This window comes from Benincasa hispida, chromosome 10 (assembly GCF_027475165.1).
Source record: "Benincasa hispida cultivar pf3 chromosome 10, pf3_genome.v1.1, whole genome shotgun sequence".
Taxonomy (NCBI): domain Eukaryota; kingdom Viridiplantae; phylum Streptophyta; class Magnoliopsida; order Cucurbitales; family Cucurbitaceae; genus Benincasa; species Benincasa hispida.
Genome location: NC_143487.1, coordinates 61,824,205 through 61,850,542, shown reverse-complemented (window position 1 = coordinate 61,850,542; position 26,338 = coordinate 61,824,205). Strand labels below are relative to the sequence as shown.

General features: G+C 32.8%; 1 pseudogene; it reads right to left on the bottom strand.

Moving 5' to 3' along the window:
* Positions 1–3,866: 3,866 nt before the first annotated feature.
* On the bottom strand, positions 3,867–17,493 carry LOC150033536 ((-)-alpha-terpineol synthase-like; annotated as a pseudogene).
* Positions 17,494–26,338: the final 8,845 nt, after the last annotated feature.

Below are 26,338 nucleotides of genomic sequence, written 5' to 3'. Positions count from 1 at the left end.
TCAAAATGATTTTTGAATCAAAAGCAACTTGTCCAATAATTTTAAGGTCGATTCAGAGACACTTTTCATATTGAAGGTTAATTTGGGATTTATGCCAAGAAGTTTCTCAATCTAAGAAGGTTGGATTGCTTCATTTATATTGAGGTAAGCGATTTTCTACTGAAATGCCCTTGAGTTGGACACTTGAGTTAAATAAAAATGTTAGTTAGATGGTAGCATAAGAGCATGCTAAAGATTGATTGGAAGGATGTGCTAAACTATATAATTTTAAGCTTCATTATGAGCATGTTGGAAAGCCATGGACTATGACTTTATGTGCATGCTAGGCTAAGGGGTGACTATTAACTCTTCTATCGAGTTATGTACATCTTATGTTAGTGAACCTTCGGGTTCACCACTTATGACTATTTCGGTGTCCCTACGGGATCACCACTATTGTTATGATTTATGTTCCTTTAGGTTCACACTTACGACTGATTTGGTGTTCTTATAGGAGCACTACCTATGTCATGCTATGCTATGTACATTATGCCAATGTTAGGTTGGGTTTAACAGTTCACCCAAATGGCCCTAGTAGGGGGTCACTTACTGAGTATTTTTATACTCAACCTTTCTTAATTTATTTTTTTCAGGTAAGGATAGGAACGGACCGGTGAGTGACGAGAAGGACCCGTGGTCATGCCATATGAGATATGTAAATCGCTTCCGCTCAGTTTACGTTTTTCAAGCTATTTAAAAGTTTTGATTTGAAACTCATTGTTGGTCAAATTTTTATTTATTTAAGCTATTTTTTTTCTTAATTGTGTTAGGGGTCCGAACAAATGTTTTACTTATTTGTTATTTATTTAAGAAAACTACCTTTATTATTTTAATGAATTTTATTTTCCTCAATGGTCAAAATGTTTTAAATGTAAATGTGTAATTATGAGTAACGACCCTTGTCAAAGTAATCAAAAGTTTCGATCATTATAAAAGTAGATTTCTTACCTCTATTGTTTTCATATTGATATTTATTTTATAATTTACCATAATAATAACATTTAAAATTCCATATAATATTAATGGCAACTAATATTTATCAATCTAAATCATTTGATAAATATTTAAGAAGAATAATTTTTATGAAAAAAAATTCAATCAATCAAATTTTAATGAGAAAATAGACGTGAAAATGTAAATTGGTATGAAATAATAAATTTGAGATTTATAAATTTATAGGGAAGGTGACATATTTTTAGGAAAGCTAATCACCCTTTACACCATAAAATAAATCAAAAGTGAACATATATATATATATATGTTTCTTGACTTGTAATGAGACATTTAAAATAGACAACGATGTACACTTACATTTCTTAAATTATATTCATTTAAATTAAAAATAGACATTTAAAAATGATAAAGTTTATTATTCAATATTATTGACCTAACTCATATTAGTGGACATCATTTAATTTGAATTGATTAGGCTCATGAATTATAACCATATTTGATGGATTAAATTGTATTATTATTGTTGGCCTTTTAGCCTTATTCAATTATATAATATTTTGATGGATTGTTTTTAAATATAGAAAAATGAATTAAAATATTTATAAAATATAGTAAAATTTTATAATTATTGGTGATAAATGCTGATAGACACTGATAATCAGTGATATTGATAAACACTGATAGAACTATCAACGTCTATCATTAATAATTCTAAAATTTTGTTATATCTTGTAAATATCTTCAACAATTTTATCATTTGAAATAATTTCTCATATTATTTTTCTTATGGTAAGAAACCCATCTAGTAATTAATATTTTTGGTGTGCTGGTACTATTAATTTAGACCACTCATTTAAGAACAGTGGCCTCTTCATGGTCTGATTTAGAGATGAAATGAAAATTATTATTTTATTTGAATCAAGGAAATGTAGACACGTGGCACAAAGAAAAATAACCTATATTTATGACTCATGTATTATATTTATATTTGTTCATTTTTTATTATTGCTAATCAAATGTTGACACATTTCAGTTAACGACTAATTGAGCATTTTCTCCTATTTTAAGTCCCGACTTTTTTTTAAAAAAAAAATGCTGAAAGTATTCGTAAAAATTCTCTAATTTCTCGAAAACTTATTTAAATTTTTGAGCATTTTTTAGTTTCACATTTTTGTATTTTTCATATTCATTATAGGACTTTTACTTATAATTAGAATTATTTTTACGAAATTGGTGAACATAGATTTGTGTATCTAACCTTTATGAGGGTTTTCTAACTTTGTTCTTCATCTTCAAACTATTGAAAGATTTGTTCTTGATCCAAAAAAAGAGCGGTTGTAATGTGTTGATGCCAAACTTTAGCTAAGGAAAAATGCACTCGACCTTTACGTGACAACAACTGTAAATTTGTAATTTGAAGGAGAGAGGACATGAAAATAAAGAGAAGAGGCTATGATACCTAAGCTAGTAAAAGAATTATAGAATAAAGAAGAAATCAAAAGTTCATGTTATCTTTGATGGAGTGGTTATGGTGTATTTATAAAGGTTTTGATCTAGGATTTATCTTAAATCTACTAAGATTAGAATATGAGTTTCTTAATCTCAGTTAATTAGTTAGGATCATATCTTATCCTATCCTATCTTATCTAATCTTATCTATCGTTTCATAATTTTTTTGCTTATTTCATTAAGCTAAGATTCACCATAATATCAGCCCCCACGATGGGAATCATGGTCAAACTTTTTGATTTATCATCATTTGAATGCTTGGAGGCCAATTTGTGAATACCATCATGTTGCGGCTTTTGTTATACTTTGGGTTTTATGTAACAATTTTTGTATTTTTCTTAACCCATCGTGAGATCCTTCTCAGACTTTAGGCCACTGGGTCCACCTTACCCTAGTACCTTTGTTAGGTATCCTGGTCCACTGGTTGAGCATGCCCCTTAAGTGGAGTCGTGCGTGTTTTTTTTTTTTTTTTTGTACTTCACTGTTTTAACGTGAATATGGGCATATCAATCTACACCCCAACGTCTTTGTGAGTGATTCCTGGCATGGGTCTTACCGGGAGTGCCAAATCAATCCCTTTGTTAGGTTCTAACCGAGTTCCAAGTGTGCATCCACCACACATAAACAGTGTTAAGTGCATTGTTTATGTTGTACTCCTTATCTCCTTGTTAGGTATAGACGTATAAACTTAGCTCTTCTTTTTTCACCTGTAAGATTTATCCCTAGCTTTTGAAATATTGACTAAAATGTCATTGTATTTAGAAATTTTCTTAATTTTCATCCTCCTGCATTATTCTTTTGGCGGAGTTAGTCGGCCTATCTTTTTGTAGATGTAACTGGTTTTGGCAACTGTCTTTAGTTTGATCCGATGTGGTCCCTAAATTTTGGACTTTTAATTTGGTTAGTTAACTATAGGGTGGTCACCCCTAAATTTTCAACATTTATCTTAAAAAATTGTTAAGTGTCCCAAATTGGGTTTTTCATGGTAAATTTTCTCATTTCGTGGAAAAAAAATCTCCAACTCCTAGTCGACGAAGATTTCATATAGTCTCCTACAACCAAATAATTATTTACAAAGCAGTTGCATCACTTCTACAATTCTTTTCAACAAGTATTCTTTATGCATTTTAGTTGATTAATAATCTGAGTTTTATATGCAAATTGACTATTTTAAATAGAAAAATTATAATAGGATGCAAAATGAGGGAAAATATCTACCGTTATAAAACCATTTAAAAATAATTGGATATATGGTGAATGTTGACTAACAACCTTTTATATTTTTTTCAATTTCCAAGTCTGCCTTCCCTATCCCTCCTTTTTTTTTTCTCTTTTTTTTTTTTTTTTTTTTTTTTTTTTCATTGTTAATTTATTTCTTTGTTCTTGGCTTCCCTACGATCAAACAAACTTTCATAATATGCAAACGTTTGTTGTAAGAACAATGTGAAGAACACACAACTACAAGCAAAGGACAAATCATTCTGCTTCAATTTAACATAATGCAGAAAGAATTCTGTTAAACTCAACCAATGATCTCACAAAAATAATATGCATGGCAACCCTAGCACAAAAACTTCTTGGCCTTAAATAGCACAACGGAAAGATGGAAAATATACCCACATATAATCGACAATTCACCAAAAAGGAAAAGATCCAAGATAAAATATTTTGCAAATAATTTAAATAAGGAAAAAATATTATACAGAGTTAGAGATAATATATGAGAATTCCTAAACAGCCCAATGAGCAAAAACAACTAGGCTTAAACAAATATATACAACCAATATCACTCTTTTAACACCAACGACAAAGTAAAATGTTTATCATAGCCTTATAGAATTGTAATATTTTATTCCAATAAGCTTATTATTTTTTATATAATGAATGGTAATAGACGTTACAAGAAGAGACACTACAATTTCTTTTACTTTGTCGCGATCTATGATCTGTCCATCTCCATATTGATACATATGTTGAGATATCCGCGAAAGATTCTTAGGCATCTTGATGAAGGTTTGAGAGGATACCAGTTCCTCATCATCATATTCATTTAACTTAATATCTTATATATTCATGAGCATTTTTCTCAGATGTACCTTTCTCATTCATGTAAGATTGAATTGATTTTGGAATATCTTATATATTTTAGTCTTTGTACTTTGATATTTATTCAATTTTAGTCTCAATACTTTCAAATATCTAATTTTAGTCCACGTGTTTGAAATAAATCATACAATTAGTTCCTCTGGTTAGTTTGTTGTTGACTTCTTTTTTTTTTCAAAAAAAAATATATTATTTATTAACATTTTTACCATAAATTTTAAAAACATATTCACATAATGTAATTTTCTTGCATGAAAATTATTGGTTTTATTTAATCAATTTCGATAACGATTAATTTCTAAGGACTAAATTTAATATTTATTGAAAATATAAGTACTAATATTAGATATTTGGTAGTCTAAAGGACTAAAAATGAACAACTCTCACCAAACAAGGACCGAAATAATATTTTAACTTCAAAATTTTTAGGACATTTGAAATTTGAAATTTTGAAATTTTCATTATAAGTCCATACCGCTTTCTTAAGGTATTGCATGACATCAACTCCATGGTTGCTTAGTGCTTCAGAAGCTATCTCATTTATTGAATTGTAGAGTAAGTAAAAATTGTTTCATATACTCAGGAAGTTGATCCATTGCAGCAATATCCCACCTAGATAATTAGAGATATGTTTGGTTTTATTTTTTAAGTATTTAATTTTTAAAATAAATCATTTTAGAAAGAAACTGTTTGACAACCATTCAAAATAGTTTTTGAAATACTTTTATAATGTATTTCAAACAATCTATTTCAAAAGAGTTTAAATAAAATTAATTTCTTTGAAATGTTTTTTCTCTATTCAATTTAAATAGTCCTAAATATGAATTGTACTCCGATGTGGAAGTTAATAATAGCACTAAAATGTATATAGAACTTAAAACTTGATTATATATATAGAATCTGATAGATATATATATATTACACGTTATTTACGATTTTGAACCTAGAGTTTAGAGAAGTGTACTAGCTATATAAACTTTTTAACCATATGGATGACTTTTATCTGTGATTTGAGTTATTCTCTCTAATAGTCTTCTCACATAGATGTAACTAACACACTCTTAGTGAACTACGTAAATTCTTGTGTATCGATTATTTATAGCATTAAGTTTTTTTGTTTTCTTTTTTTTTTTTTCAAATTGATTATTGATTAATTACCTCTCTATAGCATTTGATAAAGAATTTGAGTTCCTCCAATGTGCCATAGACATCATAAACATCATCAATCATCATTATCAATGATACAATCTTTGTACCCATTCTTCTAAAATATGTAAGTTCAACTTTAAATCCAACGTATGTTGTCCAATAGAAGTTTTCCATCAACCGGTCTCTTGCAAAGCTCAACTTTTGTCCAAACTATATTTCTCCACCAACTTTTTATATATAAAAGAACTCATGAGAATAGAGAATTAGTAGAAATACTTTTTCTTTTTGAAGTACAGGAGATGAAGATTGAACCTTCAACAAGTTATAGGGTGAAAGATGATGTGAAATACTATGGAACTAAACTGACTTTATATAAAATATTTGGAAAAAAAATATTTTTTTGTCACACATGAAAGAGTAAAACATCATACAGCGGAAGTATCAAGGATCCCTAAGTTTTCTAATTCACTAATTTTAGCAAAAACTAAAGTATGCTCTTCTCAAAAAGTGGGTTTTCTGAACATACCTTTGATGAACTCTCCAAGAAAACGCTTGTTCAGTTGTTGTCTTCACTTGTTATCAACGTGAACTACCTCAAAGTCTTCCCTACTATGCTCTTGGAGCTTTAGGCAGAGTTTGTTAGACTCAAGAATAGCTTGAAGATGTGAAGAAACCAGAGAAACTCACAGCAGCACAACTGAAGAAGACAGTTTCTTCTTGAGGAAAAATTCTCTCGAAATTCTGTATTATCCTCATCTCCATCAACTCCAATCTTTTTTATATATATTTGATGAATATGCAAAGAGATGAAGTGCATGGCTTGCAGCTCATGCTTGGAGAATCAAAGAAGAGAAGATAATATTTTTTGTGTGAGCATAAAGATGATGATAATGGAAAAAATCAATTTTCTATTTTTGTGCAACATGGAAACAATTTTCCATCTTTTTTTTAAAAAAAAAAAACCAAAAATTATTTTAAATCATTTTAATTCAAAATTTGATTTTCTTAAATTAATTTCATAAATTAATTTAATATCAAATATTAAATTAATTTTTGCACAATAATCATCTTTATATATTTAAATCATATTTAAATATTTATTCTCTTGTTCTATTTAATTTGAATGTTTCAAATTAATCTCTCCAGCTACCCTAAAGCTTATCCATTTACGAGCTAGTAGGGAGACCTCGCGGACCTACAGATCATGGGCTCCAACGATTCGAGATTAATCGACTAAACTCATTAGTCCGATCTAACCCCCATTCATTAACTAATGGGACACTCCATTATAGCCCATAGTTGAGCTCCCCTCACTGTAAATATATTAAGTCCACTTAATAACCATAATCAGTAAGTCGATCATTCATAGGTTGTTCGTAATCATAGCTAGGTCAAAAATACCATTTTACTCCTGTGACCACATCTTGTTCCTTAAGTTCCTACTGATCCTCTAATGAACAATTCTAATTTATAATCTCTATGAATCAAATCCTTTCTCTATCATGAGAAGGCGGGGCCCCGATTATTCAAGACCTGGAGTCAGTACTTAATAGAACAACCTATCTGCTAACCCTAAATAGGGAAGGAGTGAATTCCATTTTGCAAGGCTATGTCCCCAGCTATTCATCCGGTCTTATCCCCAAAATGGTAAGTTTATTGAGCAGTGTTGTTGAACTACTCTCACTGTTTGCAGATCAAAGGATAATCCCGAACAAATAGGAGTACAAAACTAGCTCAGGATTAAGATCGAGTTAACCTAGGTTATATAATAAATGAAATAGTCAGTTTTAACAGTAAACAATCGTTATAAAGAAAAATGACTATTTTCGTGGTCCAGTCTATATGCAAACTCATTGCATAGGATGCCTCAAGTCTCATGTCTCAACATGAACGATTTGTGGATCACATTGTTTGTAGCACCTTACGACTTCTTGTAACAACTACAGAGTGAGCCGCATCCAATAGTGTTACCAGGATGAGATATCCAATTTCATCCATATACTTATTAGACCATTTAGGCTATATACTGTCAACTTGATCCTGTTTATGTCACTACATAAAGTTACAACATTCAGACTATAGCCAAGGATGCGTTTATTGAATTTTCATAATAAGATGCAAAATCAACATGTCATTGTTATTGATAAAATAGAATGTTTAACACGAACTGCGAGTTCTAGGACATTCCCAACAACACATACCTTGATGCGTATTTAAGATCTTGATAGATAGATTATACCATGTTAAAATCAAGCTTAGCAAGTTCAGGAAGAACATGGTTTATGGTTCCATTTCTCTCATATATATCAATAAACCATCTTGCCTTTAATCTTTGTATCCTTCAATATAAGGGAAGCTTCAAGCCATTAATTTTTTTCTATTCGTTATTAAGGCATGCTTTACAATCTCCACTTTGAGGTCATTTTTGCTTGATTTGATATATTCCTTTAGATAGTTGATTGCAAAGCATTTTGCTGGCTCTAAAATAGTTTCCCCTTTGGTTGATAAGATTGAAGCTACATATAACGATAACATTCCATTTATATCTCCAGAAAAGCATGTTTTGAATTTTTCCATCTCATCTTTGAAGGCATTGAAAACCATTGCCCATAATTAAAAAAATTATTATTCAAAGTAATAGAGGTATGATATTGATGAAAACCAACATTCATTGTTTGTATAATATATTCTCTAATACGAACCTTTAGAAATATAAAATTGATGTTGTCTTAGAAGTCTAAATTCAAGTGATGTTGCATAGAGACCATTCTTCTTCTAGTCATGTTTGTAGAATTTTTTGCTTATTTTCTAAGATATCTTTAATTTCACTCTCAAAGTGGTATGATATTCCAAGTTTTTCGTAAAACATCAATGAGCTCTAATTGTCTCAAAGAGTCTCTTCTTTCTCCACGCAATGTTTTAATTTGTCCTTTGAATTTGTTGAACTGTCTTTGATATGTTTCACCCAAACATTGCCTTGAAGAGATACCACACGTGTTGTTAATTAGTTTATAATTTTCTTTAACTTAAATAAGGTACTTAAAACACATTGTATATATTAAAACTATATTCGAACATTGTTCATATAATAGTTTTAACTGGATTTTAACTCATCTGAATCACTTTAAAATTTTAATGTTAATGTTACTTTTGATGGCATTGTAGAAAATGGTTTTGAAAATTTTAAGACAACTTAAAAAGCATTTTACATTGTAAGTGAAAGGAAAGGCCATAATAAATGTTTTAAAGTGCTTTCAAAAGAAAGAAAAGTGTTTTTAAAAAAAAACAAAAAAAAAAAATTAAAATTAGTAATAAATACATCTTTTTAACGAAGTGGGTTATTGTGAAGATGACTATGCAAATCGAGTAAAACAAATGCAAATCAAGTTTGAGATGAGTATGATTGACGAACTGATATATTTCTTAGGATTTCAAATCAAACAATTGAAGGATGGATATTTTATTTCCCAGAGTAAATAAGATAAAGTTATTGTGAAGAAATTTGAGTTGGAAAACACAACTGTGAAATGAACCCATGCTTCTAATCATGTCAAATTGCCTAGAGATTCTAATGGTTAAAATGTTGATGAGATTCTATACCGAAGTATTATAGAAATTCTACTATATCTCACAACTAGTAGACTTGATACAACTATTGTTGTGGGAGTCTATACAAGATATTAAGTCAGTCCTAAAAATAGCTATTTGTCGGATGCTAAGCGAATTATCAAATACATAGACGGTACTAGTGAGTATGGTCTTCTATATACATTTAATACTAATAGCTCTCTTCTTGCATATTGGTATGCAAATTGGACTGGAAGTTCTGAAGATCACAAAAACACTTCATGTGGATGTTTTTTCTTGGAAACAATCTGATATCCTAGTTCAGAAAAAATGAGAATTGTGTATCTCTCTCTACAGTAGATGCTGAGTCTATAGCAACTAGTAGCAGTTGTACACAACTGGTGCGATTGAAACAAATGTTGAGAGAATATGATGTATCTCAAAATGCTATGACATTTGATAATATAAGCACAATAAACATTTCAAAGAATCTTTTCCAACACAATAGAACTAAACATGTTGATATCAGAGATCGCTTTATCAGAGAATTGGTTGAGAATAAACAGATGGTAGTGGAACATGTTCGGACTGACAATCAAGTTGCTGAGATCTTTAGAAAGGCTCTTGATGTGAGACAATTTTAAGCTATCAAAAAGTCATTGGGCTTATGTAAGATTGATTTATAGTAATGATTCAAAGTAGGGGAAAGGACTTCAAATGAATCAAGGCCTACCGGGTGCTTAAGTGACACCTAGATCTCATTCAAGGCGCACAATTGTGCATGGTTTGGAAAGCGGTCAATTAATTATCTTGTGAATCTATTTTCTAATCATGGTCAGTTATGTTTTGGCAGGAAAAGTAAGTTTGAATTTTCGTCTTCTACAACCCACGATCTGTTCAACTTCCCTCTTGATCGTGCCCTAATTTTGAATTTTCTAAGGAGAATGGTAAGTACATACGGAGGAACTCACACTTCTGAACCTAAAATGGTGCGCTACAAGGAGAAACCAAATCCAAAGAATATTATGGAACCCTCTTCAGAAAATGTCTCGACTTTGTCTGATAAGGCAATAGATAATGTGATTCAAGAGTTCCCACAACTTCTCAGAAAAATGTTGTTCCCTCTTCTGCTACTAAGCGTAAAAGGTTTGGTCATATGACCAAAGGCAAAGGGAAGAAGAAAAAAGGTGAGAATTCCCTTGCACTAACCATGGAAGACCTCGTAGGTCCAGGGATTGTTGTACCCACCACGCAAAATCAATATGACTGTTCAAATCCTCCAGATATTGAACCTATTGCTAATGTGACTTAGAATATTATCGATTCCACTGAAACTTTACATGTTGGGTTTGTGAATGTGACTAATGCTCTTGAGAATAATCGTTCTGAGAAAGAAACTAGGGTTTATTATTTGTTTAATCCTGTTAGTTTTACTAGCTTCTGTACTAGGTTTGTTGAAAGAATTCTCAGTAATGAAGGTGAAAAGTCAAATCTTAGTGTTAGATCTTAGGACATTAATGATGTTACTTTTGGATTAGATGATCATTCCCTAGATGTCCTGTCAAATGTTATTACATCTGATGCCTTGAATGAATCTAAAATTGCATGGAAAGAACCTAGAGATACTGTGTTGACTAGTTCTCAAAATGTGTTTGAAAATATGAGTGGTGTTAATACTTATTAAGAAGGTGCTGATAAATAGGGTATTAAGGAAAGTCTTGAATCTGTCAGTGATAAGATTAAGAGTGGTGATGTCTCTGAATTTGCTAAAGACACATCTGATGACAATATAATAAATAACCAATGGAGACAAAAAGAGAAGAAGAAAGTAAATGATGTTGGTGTTAGCTCCTCAACACCCAGTATCACTAAAGAGGATAGATTTTGTTCCCAGTGGAATGACAAAGAAGATCCTAATTCTGATGAGGATCCTACATCTCTCAAGGGTAAGCATCAAATGAAAACTGGAAAGAAGAAACGTACCACTAAATTTTTCTCTACAGTGCCTTTGAATGGCATTTTGTTCCACTCTAAAGAGAATGCAAGAATGTGGAAGTTTTTTATGAATAGATAAATTACAGCTGAGAATCACAATTCTCTGAACAGGTCAAGACTACTTCAAAATTATGGAATTACTGGTGAAAGCTGACTTGGTTAGAACTGTCCTAAGTCTTTAGAATTGTCCCAAGTCTTGGACCTTATTATCCATGTCTGGTTCATGAATTCTATGTTAACTTGCCCAATCAGTTTGAGAGTAGTGATAACCCTGGCTTTTGTAAGGTTCATGTATGTGGCCACTGCTTTATGTTCTCTCCTGACCTGATAAAAAAAAATACTTGGGTTGGCATGTTCCTGAAGATGTTACTGAATAGAGACATATCTTGTGTTTGAACTTATAGAAGTAGTCAAACGAGTCTGGCCCAAGAAAGGAGAATTACCTTGTCCGGACTTAAGTGTCAATTATGCCTTGTTGCATAAGATTGAGATAGAAAACTGGTGTCTTCCTCCCACAAGTCAAGAATATCAATAAGTCTAGCCAGCTTATTGTTCCAAATTTGCACCATTACTTGATTTAATTACGGGGTGTTTATGATCAATTAGATTAAAAGGCATATTGAGTCCCAGACAACAAAGGTTCTTTTGTGCTTCCTTCGTCTTATTTGTGGAATCCTCCTTGCTCAGAAGCTTGATATTCTGACTGATTTTGATGTTCCTACTTCAATTCCTCCTGTTACTTCTTTCAGCTACCGGTTGTATCAACCCAAACATGTGCCTGATCTTCTTCATCCTGAAGCTCTAGCTGTTGAAAGTGGTTATAGCAAGGCATTCCTTCAAACTCCAAGTGGGAAAAAGCCAATTCATGAATTGGCTAATGAGTCCTAGAAGCTTGGCCTTTTGCTTCAAAAGAATTTCTACTAAGAAATCTGAAGTTGTTGAAATACTTCAATTGTTACAGGGGTCTGTTGTTGGTCCTAATCAGGGTTATGACTCTGGTGCATAGGACCTTGAAGTTGCTGATGATTAATGGTGTCTTCTACTGTTGGTGTTGTTCTTCTATTGCTATGTGCTATTTTTCTAAGATTCTCCAATGGGGAAAAAGACTTGGGTGGTGTTGTTGTATCGTTTGATAATAGTTATTAGTTGTTTCCGACCTGTTTACTTTTGGTGATTGTATCGACAATGGGTTGGATGTTTTTTTCCTTTCTTTTGAATCTTGACTGGTTCTGTTGGATGGTTTTGTTGGTGGTGAATTCTGTCTATGCTTTATCAGCGCATATTGCTCAGTTTGTCACATCTTAAAAGAAAATATTGTCAAAAGGGAAATTTGTTAGAAATAGTATGCTGGCAATATTTGTTTATGTATGGCAGATGTCTCTCGGGTTGTTCCTTCATTCGGCTTAGCTTATCTAACAAAGTGTTGTTTTTTGGAAATGTTGATTTTACAGAATATTTTTCTTATGTGGAAAATCTTGTCTGTAGCATTTTTTAAGATCTCTTGTGTTCTTTATCTACGACTATTTTGGAATCTAGGGTTGGTTTTTCTACGTGTTCAATGTGCATATTTAAAGTATTTTGGTATGAAGTTGTGGGCTAGCAGTTTTCACGAAAAATATCGAGTGACATTGTTGTGTATTTTGTCAAGAAGATTATGTTCATTTTCGAAGAAAACAAATACTGTGTTGTTATAAGATTGGAGACATACTCCAAGCTATTTATTAGCTTTAATCGGTTGATATCTTAAGAAGAGATTCTCAAGTTTGGAGAGAGCCTAAGCTAAACTAGTGGAGTGGTCTTCACTTGAGAGGGAAAGATAAAAATCAAATGAGAGGAAGTCTTATGGCTTGGGAGCTTAAGTCTTATTCAGAAGGAGTCTTAACCTTAGAAGTTCTTTACTGATATCGACACTTAGGGGGAACCTAAGTCAGCAAAAGATATAGTCACACATCTAGAAGGAGTCTAGGTAAATAATCAACTGATTAAGCTCTATGGGGGTCACTGTAATCAAGTTGTAGTTACAAATAAGTACTATGTTGTAACCATGTATCATTTATATTAATGGAGTTACCATTTTTGGGCACACTACCCCTAGACGTATGTGGTATTATACCAAACTAGGTTACCAATCTCTTGTGTCACTTTTGCTTGTCGTTTATCTCTTTTTCAATGTTCTATGGAATGTTGTGACATTATTAGTAACAATGTCTAACGTGCAATGGGTACCTCATTCTTATTTTTGGTTTCAATTAATCAAATTTGTATAATAGAATTTGATGCTCAAGTCAACATTTCATTAAGTCAACTATCGACCAAATAAGTTTGAAGGGAATAGTTTTTCAAACTTGAGGGACTAAAACTATCTCTTTTGAAAATCTAAGGACTAAAAAGACACTAATACCAAATCTCAAGAATCCAAAGTACAGTTTAACCAATACATATATGTATGTATGTATATGTATTTAGATATATTTTATATTTAAATAATTTGTAAATGGACCAACAAAGTGGTTAAAATTATTGATTAGTTGAATTTCAATTTTCAAGTATATCAATTGTATATTAATATTAATTCAAAAAATGCAATTTCAAGTATAGATTACAATTGATACATTAATAATATACATAAAATGAATTTTTAATCAACATTGATATACAATTGGATATATCAGTTGACTTATATACAAATTATTAAGTACATCAGAAATTGATATATTGTTGATATATGAAATATAAAATATATCTTTTATATTATTGATATACAATGATATAATATATCAAATATATTGTTAATACATCAACCAAGATAAAACTGAAGTAATAAAAAACATTAGCCAAATTTAAAAATTATGCTATATTTGAAAATCTAAGAAATGATAATGTTGTTTTTAGAATTTGCACAGTCACAAAATCCGAAAACGGTTTTTAGAAACAAAATTTGGGTTGTCTGCCAAATACATATTTGCTTAACTCAATGAATCTGAAATGAAAATTGTTAGAAATACCTCCTCAAGTTTTCATATTTCAAAATTAGCACTTTTTAAAAAAACTTGTTACAAAAGTTTTTCTCGATCTTTCTCGGTCTTTCTCGCTCGAGATCAACCACTGAGATTTACATAAAAATCTTTCTCGCTCGAGATCAACCACTGAGATTTACATAAAAATTTAACTTTTTCTAACTTATTAATTGTTTTGGCTTTCTCGATGAATTCCTGAACAGTTAACATCAAAATTCTATCAACTTTCTAAATATTATGTAATTTTTCCAAATTTTATATCAAATCTTACCTAATTTCTCAAATCTTTCAACTCAAAAATCATTTTTTTTTTTGCCAAGAATTAAGTAAGATTTGAGAGATATAAAGAATTTTGGTGTTTCTCGAGCAAAATTAACATCGAGATTCTATATAACTGGGCTTTCATAGAGAAATCTCGTGCAGATGAACACTAAGATTCTTTATATTTCCCCAAATCTTAATTTCTTTATTTGCAAAATTTGATATTTTTACAAAATTTTAAAATCATAGTGCACTTGCGATCCATTTGAAAAATCATAATTGATAAATTTATTTGAAAATTTGGAAATTCATGTAATTGTGGAAATAAAGAGTAGTGTAAGTGTTTGTAAATTTATGTAAAAATATGACATAAGATTGGGTAAAAATAATTGAATTTGGAGAAAATTTGAAAAGATTATATAATATTTGGAAAAATTAGTAGAATCTCGGTGTTGATACTGTTAAAACAATCAATTACTTAGAAAGCTAAACTTTTAACTAAATCTCGGTGGTCGATCTCGTCCGAGATGAATTAAGAAAAACTAGTTTAACGAATTTTCAGAAAGCATGCTTGTTTTGAAAAGTGAAAACTTAAAAGTGTTATTTACGAAAATTTTCTAATCTAAAAACATAAAACAAAATTGAGAATGCGAACCAAACATACTCTTCTGCCTAAATATCTTAGTTTTATTTTCACTACCACGCCAATTTTCTTAGAAGTATGGACACAAACCTTGAGTTGACAGGTTAAGGGTTGAACGAACTCATCCTTCCAAATAGATGGATGATAATTTGCAGATCGCCTCACAATAGAATTTCCAGTTTGATACAGCCCTGTTAGAATGCCTTAAATTTATTTGTTGGTGCTTCAAACAACCAAGTAATGCCCTTGAAACCTATTCAGAATTCGTATTCAGCATATTTATTTGTAGTTATTTACGATTATGACCTTAGAGTTTAGAGTAATGCGCTATATAAACTCTCTAACCCTGGACGCGCAGTTTGATGTAATTTTAAGAAAATATTATTTCTAATAATACTGTTCTCCCTCTGTCCGTAGACGACGTATATCTGTGTGTCGATCTTCTCTATCTCTACATTTTTTTTTTTTGTGTTTTTTAATTTTCGATTTCGTAATAAACCCTTTCATTGTCGTCTTACATTCAACTGCAATAAAATAAATGAAGCAGGAAGGAAGGTGTAGCATAAACAGAGCAAACTCTTACTTTTGACTTTTGCAATTGTTTAATTATAGGAATATGATATGTTAATTGTTAGCATTAACTTTCGGATCTAACTGCACTAAAAAAACGTTATTGCTTAAAGCTACACAAAAAAAGCAAAACACACAATTATATTACAAGAAATTTCATTTTATCTGACGGCAAAAATCGTCCAAATACCTTTTCTCGACGCTTTAATAGCCGTCCTCGAAGGCAACGGCCGAGCTCGTTGGGTGAAGTTTTGCCGACACCATAAATGTCATCAATCGACACTATTAGCGTCTATAGAGGCTCACTAAACTATATTTGGAGTTTTACTCTTGCTGACGACCATATTGGTATAGTGCATCGTACTCGATTTCCATCAATATGTTGATATTTTTATAGATATTTCTATATTTTCATGCATTCGATATCAATATTAACATATTGATATTTTCATAGATGTTTCTACATTTCCATACGTCCGATATCAATATTGAGAGTGAATCGATATTTCCACTAAATTGTTGAAAAATACAATACAAAAAAACAAGCATTAAAATGCCACTAATATAAATATAATAGAAATAATATACATGTTGAAAATAATAATCATTTATTTACTAATTTAAATGAACTTTTTGAATTTTTTTCTTTTATAATTTTTCGAGAAATATGCATTGAATTGGGCATTTTATTTATATTGAAAAAGTACTGAGATAACTCATCACTCAAACATAGATGTTAAACAAAAAGCACAGACGATAGCTGTAACAACAAGATACCAACAACACATAAGTAGATAAAAATACACTGTATAGGCAACAACGTTAGCCCAATATTTCTCATTGAGAATAGCATCAGACAATAGGCATTTTACTCTTTCTATGATTGTCCTATTTAGTATTTCTGTTACCCCATTCTGTTGAGGTGTAAACCTAATTGTCCTATGCCTACTGATTCCATTTTCTTTGCAAAACTTGTTAAATTCCTCACTACAAAATTATAGCCCATTATCTATCCTTAGGTATTTAATTTCCTTTGAGGTTTGCTTTACTATCATGAGTTTCCATTTTTTGAATTTATAAAAAATTTGATCTTTAGATTTAAGAAAGAAAACACAACTTTTTCTTGAGAAGTAATATGTAAAGGAAAGTAAACACCTTGAACCACATAGGCTTGGAGTTGGGGTTGATCCCCATAGATCAGAGTATATGTAGTCTAAGATAGATTTGGTTGAATATTGCGCCTCCGTGAAACTGTCTGGTAGCCTTGCCTAATACACAATGCTCACAAAAAGTAAGTTGATCAAACATCCCTAAAGGTAGAATACCATGTTTAGGTGGAGCTTCCAATCCTTTGGCATTGATATGAGACAACCTCTTATGCTAAATGTCAACCTCTGTCAATTCATTAGCACTGCATAGGCCCCTGCCATCATTTCGACCCTCTGACCATAAATGGGTCATTGACCTTCTCTCCAACTACGACCACCTTAGAATCTTTAAGAATTCAAGAGCTCCTCCATTATCTTTGTATTCATATCTTACTGCATTGAGCATTCCCAAGGAGATCAAATTTCTCTTGAGAAGTGGTACATGTCTAACATTTCTAAGGAGTTTCACAGTCCCATCTTTGAATTTTAATGACATTAATCCAATCCTTTCAATTTTACATGCTTGGTTGTTGCCCATGTAGACAATTTCTCCATTAATCTTCTTGTAAGTGTTGAACCAAGATCTCATAGGGGTCATATAGTAGGTATATTCGAAGTCCAAGACCTAATCATGACTCCCAAGGGGGTTGATATGTTTGACCTCGTCTTGTGGTTAAGTTAGTGCATCAGATTAAACATATGACCTCTCTACAACTAAAGCTTCAGGTTGTTTGCCTTTAGCTTCTTTCTCATTTTCCCGAATCTCCCTTTTAAGAATAAAATAGTCCTTGATCAGATGGCCTTTCTTCTTGCAATATTTGCACTTAATCTTTTGTTTAGGTTTGTTCTCTTCAGTGTATTGTTATTTTCCTCCTTTTGAGTAATTAGGCTTAGAATTCCCTTTCACAATAGCCCTTCACCAATTGGTTTTTCCTTCTATTACACTATATGCCCTAAAAAGCCTCGTAGTTTTATGTTAGTTGATCGATGGTTGATTGATTTTATATTACTTTGCAATAATTCATTAACCTAAGATCCAAGGTTATATGATATAACTTATATATGAATGTAGAGACATGCATGTGGATCAAGTTTAAGTGATAACTTAAATGGTTTGTAGTATATGGATAAGATTTGGTGTCTTATCCTAGTAATACTACTAATACGCCCGTTTTGTAGTTGTTACAATTGTTGTAAAGTGCTACAAATAATCTGATTCTGATCATTTTTGTGGAGAATTGTGAGCGGGAGTATCTTGTACAAAAGAGTTTGTATAAAGACCGGACCACGAAATGTTAAGTCTCTCTTTATAACATCATTGCTAAAAGAGACTTACATTTTACCAAGATGACCATAGGTGACTTGACCTTAATCCTGAGATAGTTATGAACTCTTGTCTATAAGGGAAATATTTTGATTTGTATGAGTGAGAGGTGGCTAGATTTACTGACTCAATAAGCCTACCATTTTGAGGATTCGTCTGATTGGGGAGATGGGAACACAACTATACAAGAAGGAATTCACTTCTTCCCTATAGTTAGGGTAAGAAGATAAATTGCTCTCTTAAGGGCTGATTTCAAGGTTTGAAAAATGAGGCCCCCCACCCTCTCCTAGCCTGAGAGGGGTTCAATCATAGTTGGACTATGACTAATTGTTCATTAGAGGGATCAGTGGTACTTAAAAGTTAAATGTAACTACAGGAGTAAAACGATAAATAGACCCAGTTGTACTTACGAGCAATTTGTGAAGGGTCAACGCACTATTGATTGGTTATATCCAATCCAATGGACACATAAATATATCTATAATGCGAAGAGTTCAGTAGTCGATCTTTAGTGGAGCGACCGACAGTTATGAATATTGACTAATTTGATTAAAAGAGTTTAATCTTGTATCATTGGAGCTTCGATCTATAGGTTCATAAGGTCCCCTCGTTAGCTTAATGAGAACCGATGGGAATTAAATTAATTTTGGTATGATTTGAATTGTTCAAATAAATTAAAGAGAACTAATTGTATATGATACAATTAAATAATGTACATTGATACATTATATAATGTATGTTGATACATTTTTATGAGAGAAATAAATGTTTGAATATAATTCCAATATTGATTATATGAATATAATTTACATAGAAACTATATGTTAAAATTAATATGAATATGATTCATATTAAATTTATATAATTTGATGAGAGGGGTCGTTATTTGAATGTGATTCAAATATTAAATTATATGGATGTGATTTATATAGAAACTATAGGTTATATGTTATATGTGATATAATATATAGTTTATATATATATATATATATATATATTAAGTTAGTTAATATATGTATTGATTAAAAATTATTCAAATTTTAAATTTGAATTTGTTAAATATAAAAGGTGTTGGGTTTTATGTCCTAAAACTCGTAGTTTGCAAATAGTAAAACTTATTCTGAGAATTCAATAAAGTTGTTATTGAATATATCGTTTTTCAGAAATCCAGTAAACCTAAGTCTCTTGACTATTATATAAGTACTTGAACTTTATGTGGAGACATACAAGTGGATTAGGTTCGAGTAAATAGTCAAAATGATCTATAGTATATGAATAAGATTCAGCACCTTATTCTGGTAACACTATTGGATGCGACCTACTCTATAGTCATTACAAAGAGTTGTAAAGTGTTACAAATGAAATGATCCTAATTCGTTCAGATTGGGACATGAGAAGTGGGGGTGTCCTGTGCAAATGAGTTTTGTGCAAAATCGGACCATGAAACCAATCACTCTTATTTTATAACGCTATTTACTGTTTAAGACTGATTATTTCAAAGTAATGATCTAGGCAATTTAACCTTAATCCTGAGCTAACTAAGAACTCCTGTTTGTTCGGGATTATCCTTTTTCTGCAAATGATGAGAGTAGACCAACTGCCTCTGTTCAATAAGCTTACCATTTTGGTGATAAGACCAGATGAATAGTTGGGAACATAGGGTAGAAGACGGAATTCATTCCTACTTGATTAGGGTTAGTAGAGAGGTTGTTCCCTTTAAGTGCTAATTCTGGTCTTGAACAAAAGGTCTCACCCTCTCATTGGCCTGAGAGGGATTCAATTTGTTGATTGGATCACAAATCAATTGTTCATTAGGGGATCGGTAGGACTTAAAGAATAAGAGGTAATTTCGGGGGTAAAACAGAGATTCGACGCAGCCGTTATTACGAGCAACCTGAGAAGGGTTAACTTACTAATCATGGTTATATCGAGTGGACATAATATATCTACAGTGAAGGGATCCAACTATGGGCTTTAGTCGAATCACCCATTAGTTAACGAATGGGGGTTAGATCGGTTTAGTGAGTTTAGTAGATTAATCTCGGATCGTTGGAGCCCATGATCTGTAGGTCTGCGAGGTCCCCCTACTAACTCGTAAATAGATAAGCTCTAGAATAACGTGATAAGTTAATTTGAAGCATTCAAATTAGAATTAAATAAAATTGGAGAAATAATATCTAAATATGATTTAAATATTTGAAGATGAAATTGTGTAAAAATTAATTTAATATTTGATATTAAATTAATTACAATTATTTAAATTATTTAAATAATTATTTTATAATTTTATCAAGAAAATTAATTTATGAAATTAATTTTATAAAATTAATAATATTTCCAGATTTATTAAATAAAATTGATTTATGAAATCAATTTTTTTGATAAAATTGAAAAAGAAGAAAAATCACAAAGTTGGAAAATGGGTTTTTTTTATTGTCTTTAGGTAATAGCTCACAAACAACCCACTTTAAGTCTTCATTAACTCCAAGCATGAGTTGCATCTCATGCAGTAAATCTCTTTGCATGAATGTCTGCAATATATTGAAGAGATTAGAGTGTTTTGAAGGTAATGCAATCGAACAAATTTTTTAGAAAAATTCGAGAGAAGAAGTTGTTTTTCTACTGGGTTATTGCTGTGAGTTTTTCTAAATTCTCTTAATTCAGGCTTATTTTGAGTCTCGCTACTCAATGTTGAGCACCAAGAGGATAGCAGGGAAGATCTTGGGGTGGTCTACAACAAGATTCAGAGGAGATTTATAGCAATATTCGAGCTTAGAGGAAGTTCTTCAAAGGTACATCATGAAACCCATTTATTTCTTTTGAAGCATGTTTTCTTTTCTGCCAAAATTAATGAATTAGAATGCTTATAGATTCCGGTTTCTTCTGCTATGCATTGGTACCTTCCAACAACTGGTATCAGAGCATCATATAAGTATTCAATTCAATTTAATTTTGGTTTTTGGGTGTTTTATATGAATGATATGAAGCTGCTATATTGATATGGTTCTTTGAGTTTTGGCTTTTAATTTCTCTTCGATTTCTCATTTAAATTTGTAATTGGCTCTTGTTTGATGAGCTTTAATGTGTTCCCAAGAGTCTATAATTTATTTGGAGTCATTAGAGTTGAAATTAAGATGTAAATAAAAGAAACAAGCAAAGAGGCTGAATTGTAGATTCTAGAAAATTAGCCTCTGTTCATATCGTCGTTGAGCTTTAGTAGCTAAACGATCATTTAGCTTCATGCGTTAGACGATGTGAAGAAAAACTAAACGATTGTGTAGCTTCAGCTGTTGATCATTGACGTGTGGTGTGCTAGACGATCTTGTACCTGCAGGAGCTAAGCAATGCATTGTATTGCTATACGATGGCACTACACGATCGTATAGCTTCGGGTGGGAGCTAAGAGATGCGATGAAGAACTATACGATAGTGCTGAGTTATCACTTACCACGACCGTTTACCTTTGATCAGGAGCTAAATGATGCGTTGAGACGCTAAGTGATAACACTACGTGATCGTTTACCTTTATGCGGCAACTAAGCGATGCGTCGAGATGCTAAGCGATAACACTATGCGATCGCTTACATATGTGTGGCAGCTGAGCGATGCGTCGAATGCTATACAATAGCATTAAGCGACTGTTTACCTTTTGAGCGCGCTAACCGATCAAGTTCTAGCACTAGACGATGACATTATGCGATAGAAGCTGTTTGAGCAGTTCGAGCGGTCCGGAAGCGGTTCGAATCTGTTTTGTAATAATTAGATTTTGTTTTCTTGTTTTTTTCAAAACTAAAAACCATATCAGTTAGTGTTTAATTATTTATTCATGTGATGTATGTTATAATTAAAAAAATTTTGTATGTGCATACTAAAGGATATCGGAAACGAGATTTCCATGAGCAGTGGAACAAGACTATTTCAAATTACAATCATGAATCAACAAATCATTTATAGTTGACTTTCAAACAAGTGGTTATATATATTATAGAGAAATTACAACATGAACAACAAATGTATAGAGGGAAAACTTGTACTAACAATGGCAGCAACATCTCCATGCTCTGATGCGTGACCGCTCGAACAATAGCAACCACGAGCGCTCGATCTACACGATCGCAACACCGAACGAACACTTTGCGCTTGTCCTCAACGATCTTCTAAGTCACGAACTACTCCGTAACACTAGAACGGCCTCAAGAAAACCTTGACGATGTCGAGTTGAGTCTGACAACACCAACAAGGCGACCTTGGTATTCTCGGTGTGAGAATTCAGAGGGTTGGCTCTGTTCAGACTTGGTGTCTAGTAGATGAATGAAGGAAACAACGATCGCGTACACGACTGAGCTAGTGGGAGAAGTCGAAGACCTATCGTATAGGTCTATGCCCAATCGTTTAGATAAAACTATGCGATCGTCTAGTAAAAGCTATGCGATCGTTTAGCTCGGTCTGTCGCATACAGACTCTACATGATTGTTTACCTTGGACCAGCGATCATCTAGCAAAGCTATGCGATCGTTTAGTAAACACTGCACGATCGTTTAGCTCGTACCTGCACGATCGTTTAGCTCGACCAACTGTCGTTTAGTAAATCTGTATTTACTTGACGATGCATGAGTTTCTTTTTCGCCGAGAGAAAAAACTTAAAATCTTTTTCAATATTTTGTAAAAACTTCTTTTTAAATTAGGAAACCACTTTCCTTTTAAACTCACGGTTACCATGATCCAATAACCACCCACTACTTTGGTTATTTAAAAAAAAAAGTATTAATTATCTAATAATTAATATTATTATAAACATAAATGATAAACATACTTATCATACTATATTTATAACCTATCTTTTTAATATTTCATCTCACGAAACATATAAACCATAGTTCTTTTTCTATTCCATGGTACTTAATGTAAATCTCATTTACATCAATCTTCTACTAGATGTATCTTATACATCATACCGATTATATCATATGTAATCAAAATACCTCTTGTCAATTTAAACATTTCGAATCAACACCAAGACCTGATCCTCAATAAAATCCAAGCTAACAAGGGACCTCATGGACATGTAGATCCGAAGCTCCAACCGTACGTGAATAACTTACTAAACTCTTTAGTCACGGGATCCACCATCCGTTAACTGCCAGACACTCCACTAAAGACCGACAGCTGAACTCTCCTCATTACAGATATATAATGTGTCAATCTTAATCAATCAGCAGTGCGACAACCTTTCACAGATCGCTCGTAAGTACAGCTGGGTCACTAACCGTTATGCCCCTGTAGTTACATCTGTTTCCTTAAGTACCACTGATCTCTCTAATGAACATAAGTCATAGTCCCACTATGACTGAGTCTTCTCTTCCAAAGATAAGTTATGACCAATATGTTCAAGCCCCGGAATCAGCCCTTAAGGGAGCAATCTCTCTACTTATCCCTGTTTCGGCAAATAAGTGAATTATATCTTGTGGATTGAGTTCCCAGCTCCCAAATCAGACAAGTCCCCAAAAAGTTAGATATGTTGGGTTGGCAATCTGGCCACTCTTACCCATACTAATCAAAGGACCGCTCTTAAAGACAAGAGTTCCCAAAACACTCACGATTGAGGTCGTATCACCTACGATCGTTTAGGTGAGATGCAAGTCTTTAGTGTCAACGACATTATATACAGAGTCTAGTCATCTTGTGGTCCAAGTCTTTATATAGGACAACCCCACTCTACGTCTCCACATGAATAGTGAGGATCTACCATCTGTAGTAGTTTACAACACTTGTAAACCTCTACAAAGCGAGTCGTATTCATAGTGTCACCAGGTATCCCACCTTAATTCTTATACTACAAACCGATTTAGGTTATCACTTAATGCTTGATCCACTTGTATATCACATATACATGCTTAAGTTCATATAAGATAACCAAGGAGCTTTGTTTATTAGATATTAGTAAATTCCAGAATTAAATAACACTTATTCTATTCGTTGAACAATGTGTATCTTTACAAAACAACGAGACTCCGTCAGAATTAGAATGCCAATCCCAAAAATCAACCACTTGTCCTAATAACTCGGGAGACTAATGTACAATACAATATAAAAATGTACAATATAAAATAAACTAAGGCATACCCTAGTATCATCTCCCACTTTCCCTAGACAAGATGCCGCATGTCCCGCAGACCCAGACTCTCCAAGTGATCCTCAAACATGTTAGCAGTCAGGGCCTTTGTAAAGGGATTAGCAACATTGTATCCCGTAAGGATCAGAACTTTAGCTCTATACACAAGTATGTAGAACTTCGTTCTCCGAAGATACTTGAGGATCATCTTGATCGTCGTCCAGTGATAAAATCCTGGATTGGACTGATACCGACTGAGAATCCCTACTGGATAGCAAATGTCGGGTCTGGTACACAACATTGCATACATCAAGCTTCCTATAGCAGAAGCATAGGGAATCCGTCTCATCTCTTCAACCTTTTGAGGTGTCTTATGACATTGATTCTTAGACAGAACAATTCCATGCCTGGAAGGTAACAAACCCCTCTTGGAATCCTAGATCCTGTGTCTGATCAACACGTGATCAATGTACGATGCCTGAGATAGGACTAACCGTTTGTTCTTGCAATCCCAAATGATCTTGATCCCGAGAACATACTGTGCCTCTCCCAAATCTTTCATTTGGAACTAGGCAGCTAGCCAACTCTTAATGTCAGCCAGATATCCTACATCATTCCCAATGAGTAGGATATCATCCACATACAGTACCAAGAAATCTACTGAGCTGTTGGTGATCTTCTTGTAAACACAAGGCTCATCAACATTCTGGTCAAAGCCAAATGACTTGACAGCAGTGTCAAATCTGATGTTCCAAGATCGAGATGCTTGTTTCAGCCCATAAATGGTCCTATTAAGCTTGCAAACTCTTTGCTCTTTATCTGGAAGTACGAACCCCTCTGGTTGAGTTATATAGATGGTCTTCTCAAGATTACTATTCAGAAAGGCGGTCTTGACATCCATTTACCATATTTCATAATCATAAAATGTGGTTATGGATAGGAGAATCCTGATAGACTTTAGCATGACCACATGTGAGAAAGTTTCCTCATAGTCAACTCCTTCAACCTGGGTATAACCCTTTGCCACGAGTCTAGCATTAAAGTTTTGCACCTTTCTATCTACATCTCTCTTTCGCTTATAGATTCACTTACACCTAATAGGTTTGACCCCATCAGGTGGATCAACAAGCTCCCAAATATTATTGAAGTACATAGACTTCATTTCCTAGTTCATCTTAACCCATTCATCTTTGTCAACATCTTCCATTGCTTTCTTAAAAGACAACGGATCCTCGGCCCCATCCTTTGTAATGACGTTTTGGGCTTCAATCAAACCCATGTAGCGATCCGATGGGTTCATGACCCTCCCACTACGTCGAGGCAGTCTCAACTCTTGAGCTAGTTGACTAGACACCCTAACCTCAATAACTCTTGTTGATCTGTCGGCCTGTTCAAGAACTCTTGTTGAACCCTCAGCAGTCTCAGTCTCATTTGAGATCTCATGTAAAATGAGCTTACTTCATGGCTAATGATTGCTTCTATGATCTTCTTCCAAGAAGATAGCATTAGTGGAAACAAACACTTTGTTCTCACTCGGATCATAGAAGTATCCTCCTCTTGTTTCCTTGGAGTAGCCCACAAAGAGGCAAACCTTCGAACGCGAATCCAACTTCTTTGGGTAAGTCGCTAGCACATGTGCCGTACAGCCAAAAATTCTGAATTGGCGTAAACTACCTTTACAGCCTCTCCATAACTCAATAGGTTTTTCAGAAACAGTTTTCGAGGGAACATTGTTTAGAATATAACATGCACTCTGCACTTCATAACCCCAAAATGAGTCTGGAAGATGAGCATAACTCATCATAGACTGAACCATGTCCAACAAGGTCCTGTTTCTCCTTTCTGATACACCATTCTACTGAGGTGTACCAGGAGCCAAGAGTTGGGATGCAATCCAATGTTCTATCATATAGTTCTGGAATTGGAGGTCCATATACTCTTCACCAC